Genomic DNA, 6,000 nt, shown 5'->3' with positions numbered 1-6,000 from the left:
TACACCTGTTGTATTCAGCATTTCACTGTGAGGTCTACTACACCTGTTGTATTCAGCATTTCACTGTAAGGTCTACTACACCTGTTGTATTCAGCATTTCACTGTAAGGTCTACTACACCTGTTGTATTCAGCATTTCACTGTAAGGTCTACTACACCTGTTGTATTCAGCATTTCACTGTAAGGTCTACTACACCTGTTGTATTCAGCATTTCACTGTTATGTCTACTACACCTGTTGTATTCAGCATTTCACTGTAAGGTCTACTACACCTGTTGTGTTCAGCATTTCACTGTGAGGTCTACTACACCTGTTGTATTCAGCATTTCACTGTAAGGTCTACTACACCTGTTGTATTCAGCATTTCACTGTAAGGTCTACTACACCTGTTGTATTCCGCTCATGTGACAAATATATTTAGATTTGATCAGTCCCAAATGTAAATGGGCAAGGCCAATAATTTATAGCATGTCAAATAAATTATATAAGGGATCAAATGACTTGTTAGTCTAAACTTGAACTTGAATTAAAATGTTTGTCTGTCTCTACTCTGTCTGGGGCCCCATGTCATGCATTCACTGGAGGGCAGCAGATACCACAGTTTGTGGATTTTGACCTCAAAGTGGATCCATCCACGTCGTCATTTCCCATTCATGTTCTTGCGGACACCAGGGGTGTATTCATTACGGAAACCGTTTAACGAATCAGAAAGTCGGAATTTTCCTAATGTCCTAGTTCCAACTAGCATGTGAATGCGGCACGACTTGCTGCTCAGTGTTGTGAGAAAGGGAAGAGAACACAAGAGTTCTGTTTTTACCCCATCCAGTAGGTGGCGGCAATACACCGTTTCGGATGTAGTCCGCCAAATAAAAGCTTTAAAAAAGTAGAAGAAGAAGAGAAGACAAGCGGGGAGAGACAGAAACTTTCTTCTCAAAGAGAGCTGATCTTTTGAAGCTTTCGAGGGACGTCCAGAGGTCACCAGTGGATTATTTATTTACCTGGGAGAGAGCACATTATATTTAAAGGTTTTACCAGGGTGAATAGAAGCTTTTTGTTTTGCAGTTTTATTCGCTAACTGTACATGAACTGAGCGCAGCTTCCGGATGTAACTGTTTAGGGTTTGGGTCTTCTTCTCTCTGCAGGTTTTCGCCATTCTTCCTGTCTGTCCATGGTGGTTTGTAACAGCAATACGATCGATAATCCTCATGAAGTGTTTTCAGAAGAATGAAGACACCCGGGTAACAAGGTGAGCATTCATGCTGAATAAAAACTGTAGCCTTTGGCAGTCTGCAATATCCATCTTTCATGTCGCCTATTTGTTTAGTAAGTCTGGATGGAAATCAACCCTCCCAGTTTTTAGGGTCAGATTGCCCTCACCTCTCCTCCCACACCTCTCCTCCACAAGCCACGGACCAGTTGACTGTTGCCATTGGCTGTGGTTCTGTTCAATTTGGTTGTCATTGGCTGCTGTGTTCCCCAACCAATACCTGCCCTGTGGGGTTGTATTTTTTAAATTTAAATTTATGTTCCAACTCTTCTCTTCTGTCTAACCCTTTTCCTACTGTCTCCTCACTGAGAACTGTCTCCTCACTGAGAACTGTCTAACCCTTTTCCTACTGTCTCCTCTCCTCACTGAGAACTGTCGTCCCCTTTTCCTACTGACTCCTCTCCTCACTGAGAACTGTCTAACCCTTTTCCTACTGTCTCCTCTCCTCACTGAGAACTGTCGTCCCCTTTTCCTACTGACTCCTCTCCCCACTGAGAACTGTCTAACCCTTTTCCTACTGACTCCTAACCTCACTGAGAACTGTCTAACCCTTTTCCTACTGACTCCTCTCCTCACTGAGAACTGTCGTCCCCTTTTCCTACTGACTCCTCACTGAGAACTATCTAACCCCTTTCCTACTGACTCCTCACTGAGAACTATCTAACCCCTTTCCTACTGTCTCCCCTCCTCACTGAGAACTGTCTAACCCCTTTCCTACTGTCTCCCCTTCTCACTGAGAACTGTCTAACCCCTTTCCTACTGACTCCTCTCCTTACTGAGAACTGTCGTCCCCTTTTCCTACTGACTCCTCTCCTCACTGAGAACTGTCGTCCCCTTTTCCTACTGTCTCCTCTCCTCACTGAGAACTGTCTAACCCTTTTCCTACTGACTCCTCTCCTCACTGAGGACTGTCTAACCCTTTTCCTACTGACTCCTCACTGAGAACTGTCTAACCCTTTTCCTACTGACTCCTCACTGAGAACTGTCTAACCCTTTTCCTACTGACTCCTCACTGAGGACTGTCTAACCCTTTTCCTACTGACTCCTCACTGAGAACTGTCTAACCCTTTTCCTACTGACTCCTCACTGAGAACTGTCTAACCCTTTTCCTACTGACTCCTCACTGAGAACTGTCTAACCCTTTTCCTACTGACTCCTCATTGAGAACTGTCGTCCCCTTTTCCTACTGACTCCTCACTGAGAACTGTCGTCCCCTTTTCCTACTGACTCCTCACTGAGAACTGTCGTCCCCTTTTCCTACTGACTCCTCACTGAGAACTGTCGTCCCCTTTTCCTACTGTCTCCTCTCCTCACTGAGAACTGTCGTCCCCTTTTCCTACTGACTCCTCACTGAGATCTGTCGTCCCCTTTTCCTACTGTCTCCTCTCCTCACTGAGAACTGTCGTCCCCTTTTCCTACTGACTCCTCTCCCCACTGAGAACTGTCGTCCCCTTTTCCTACTGTCTCCTCTCCTCACTGAGAACTGTCGTCCCCTTTTCCTACTGTCTCCTCTCCTCACTGAGAACTGTCGTCCCCTTTTCCTACTGTCTCCTCTCCTCACTGAGAACTGTCGTCCCCTTTTCCTACTGACTCCTCACTGAGATCTGTCGTCCCCTTTTCCTACTGACTCCTCACTGAGAACTGTCGTCCCCTTTTCCTGCTGTGTCTCTGTAGGGACTGTGAGCCTGGCCTATACATGATTATACAGGACCAGTCCAAAGTTTGGACACATCTACTCATTCAAGGGTTTTTCTTTATTTGACTATTTTCTACATTGTAGAATAATAGTGAATACATCAAACTATGGAATAACACATATGGAATCATGTGTTTAATTTTGGATTGGAGATACTTAATGTGAGTCTGGAAGGAGAGTTTACAGTCTAACCAGACTCCCTGGTGTCATTGAGGAGGACAGACTAGCATTCTGAGTTGGGGTTCTCTAGACTCCCTGGTCTCGGTGAGGAGGGGTTCTCCACACTCCCTGGTCTCGGTGAGGTGGGGTTCTCCACACTCCCTGGTCTCGGTGAGGTGGGGTTCTCCACACTCCCTGGTCTCGGTGAGGTGGGGTTCTCCACACTCCCTGGTCTCGGTGAGGTGGGGTTCTCCACACTCCCTGGTCTCAGTGAGGTGGGGTTCTCCACACTCCCTGGTCTCGGTGAGGTGGGGTTCTCCACACTCCCTGGTCTCGGTGAGGTGGGGTTCTCCACACTCCCTGGTCTCAGTGAGGTGGGGTTCTCCACACTCCCTGGTCGAGGTGAGGAGGGCAGACTAGCTCTAGGCTAGTTAATAGTTAGGACCTTGTCATCTTTTCTTGTTTAAACGAATGGCTCGACTTGACTCCGTTGTCCCTTCCCTGAACAAAAATATATAAACGCGTATATAAAGTGTTGGTCCCATGTTTCATGATCTGAAGTAAAAGATCCCAGAAATGTTTCAAATGCTCAAAAAAGCTGATTTGTCTTAACATTTTGTGAACAAATTTGTTTACATCCTCTGTTAGTGAGCATTTTTCTTTTACCAAATAATCCATCCACCTGACAGGTGTGGTATATCAAGAAGCTGATTAAAGAGCATGCTCTTTACACAGGTTCACCTTGTGTTGGGGACAATAAAAGGCTATTCTCAAATGTGCAGTTTTGTCACAGATGTCTTAAGTGTGCAATTGGCATGCTGACTGCAGGAATGTCCACCAGAGCTGTTGCCAGAGAATTGAATGCTCATTTCTCTACCATTAGCCGGCCCCAATGTCGTTTTAGAGAATTTGGCAGAACGTCCAACTGGCTTCACAACCACAGACCATGTGTATGGCGTCGTGTGGTTTGCTGATGTCAACGTTGTGAACAGTGTACCCCATGGTGAGGTTATGGTATGGTCAGGCATAAGCTACAGACAACACAATCGCATTTTATCGATGACAATTACACAGAGATACCATGACGAGATCTTGAGGTCCATTGTGGTGCCATTCATCCATCACCATCACCTCATGTTTCAGCATGATAATGCAAGGCCCCATGTCACAAGGATCTGGGCACAATTCCTAGAAGCTGAAAATGTCCCAGTTCTGGCCTGCATACTCAGACAGGTCACCCATTGAGCATGTTTGGGATGCTCTGGCTCGACGTGTACGACAGCGTGTCCCAGTTCTGGCCTGCATACTCAGACAGGTCACTCATTGAGCATGTTTGGGATGCTCTGGATCGACACATACAACAGTGTGTTCCAGTTCCTGCCAATATCCAGCAACTTCACACATCCATTGAAGAGGAGTGGAACAACATTCCACCATCAACAGCCGGATCAACTCTATGAGAAGGAGATGTGTCACGCTGCACGAGGCAAATGGTGGTCACACCAGATACTTACTGGCATACCTGTATCGCCGGGGCGGCAGCGTAGCCTAGTGGTTAGAGCGTTGTAACCGGAAGGTTGCAAGTTCAAATCCCCGAGCTGACAAGGTACAAATCTGTCGTTCTGCCCCTGAACAGGCAGTTAACCCACTGTTCCTAGGCCATCATTGAAAACAAGAATTTGTCCTTAACTGACTTGCCTAGTTAAATAAAGGTTAAATATAAAGAAGAAAAAAAGATTAGGGCCTAATTAATGCATTTAAATTAACAGATTTTCTTAAGAACTGTAACTCAGTGAAATCTTAAATGTTTCATTGCTATTTTTGTTCAGTATATTTCCAGGGTCTTTGAATAGATTTAATCTTTCTAGAGACGCTGACACTAACTTAACACACTCATGGAAAAGTGCTGTTCTCCCCCTAGAAACTCTCCTTTAGCCTTGCTATGAACTCTCACCACAATCTCCCCGTGGCTTCTGCGTGAGTACACATCTGATTCAGAGGAAGAGAAAGAGAGCGCTCTGAGGAGTTAGGATAGTCGTGAGCTGGAGTGTTTAGGCTTCTGTCTCCGTGGTAACAGTGTTTAGTTCTACTGCGTGTCCCCGGTACTGTAGCCTCTCCTCTGGTGACATCACCGGAGTCTGATCGTCCCTAGTGACCAGACACCACCCCCACGGTACTGGCATTGCGCTGAGACACCAAACAAAATACATTGATTTCAGAGTTTAACAAACCATACAACTCCATGCACAAGGACGACTTTTTAAACATTTAAACATTTTACTAAAATACATTTTACTGGAATGCATTTACTTGAAGAACTGTGCAAATTCAAAGTTTTTGATAACAGAATTTCTGTCCATGTTTTCTAAAAACCCTGTTTAAATATTTGCTGTGAATTAAGATTCATTTCAAGATGTCTGCAGAAGTAATGGGGTGTCAGCTATGACACCTTGACTCTAACTACAGTAAGAGAAGTGGATTTACACCTGGTAACGGAATGTCATCATGGGTCCCTGATCTGTAGTTCACAACAACACAATGATGGATATGAACGTCATCATGGGTCCCTGATCTGTAGTTCACAACAACATAATGATGGATATGAATGTCATCATGGGTCCCTGATCTGTAGTTCACAAAACATGACCACATTGGACCACATGGCCCCTAAACATGACCACATTTGGTTGGTCCGGACCAGACCAAATCTGATCCAATCATAGATGGTTCAGCACAGCAGAGTTCAGCACAGCAGAGTTCAGCACAGCAGAGTTCAGCACAGCAGAGTTCAGCACAGCAGAGTTCAGCACAGCAGAGTTCAGCACAGCAGAGTTCAGCACAGCAGAGTTCAGCACAGCAGAGTTCAGCACAGCAGAGTT

At 45.4% G+C, this 6,000-nt stretch overlaps 1 protein-coding gene across 1 annotated transcript in view; it reads left to right on the top strand.

Annotated features, from left to right (window-relative positions):
* The first annotated feature begins 879 nt into the window (after positions 1 to 879).
* Positions 880 to 6,000, top strand: part of map3k22 (mitogen-activated protein kinase kinase kinase 22) — a 68,569-nt gene continuing 63,448 nt past the window's right edge. The window contains exons 1-2 of the mRNA XM_031836463.1: positions 880 to 1,035; positions 1,142 to 1,245. The gene's annotated coding sequence lies outside the window, so the exon portion shown is untranslated. The remainder of the gene's footprint in view (positions 1,036 to 1,141; positions 1,246 to 6,000) is intronic.

The sequence above is a fragment of the Oncorhynchus kisutch genome, linkage group LG11, assembly GCF_002021735.2.
Source record: "Oncorhynchus kisutch isolate 150728-3 linkage group LG11, Okis_V2, whole genome shotgun sequence".
Taxonomy (NCBI): Eukaryota; Metazoa; Chordata; class Actinopteri; order Salmoniformes; family Salmonidae; genus Oncorhynchus; species Oncorhynchus kisutch.
This window is presented reverse-complemented; position numbering and strand designations above follow the sequence as displayed.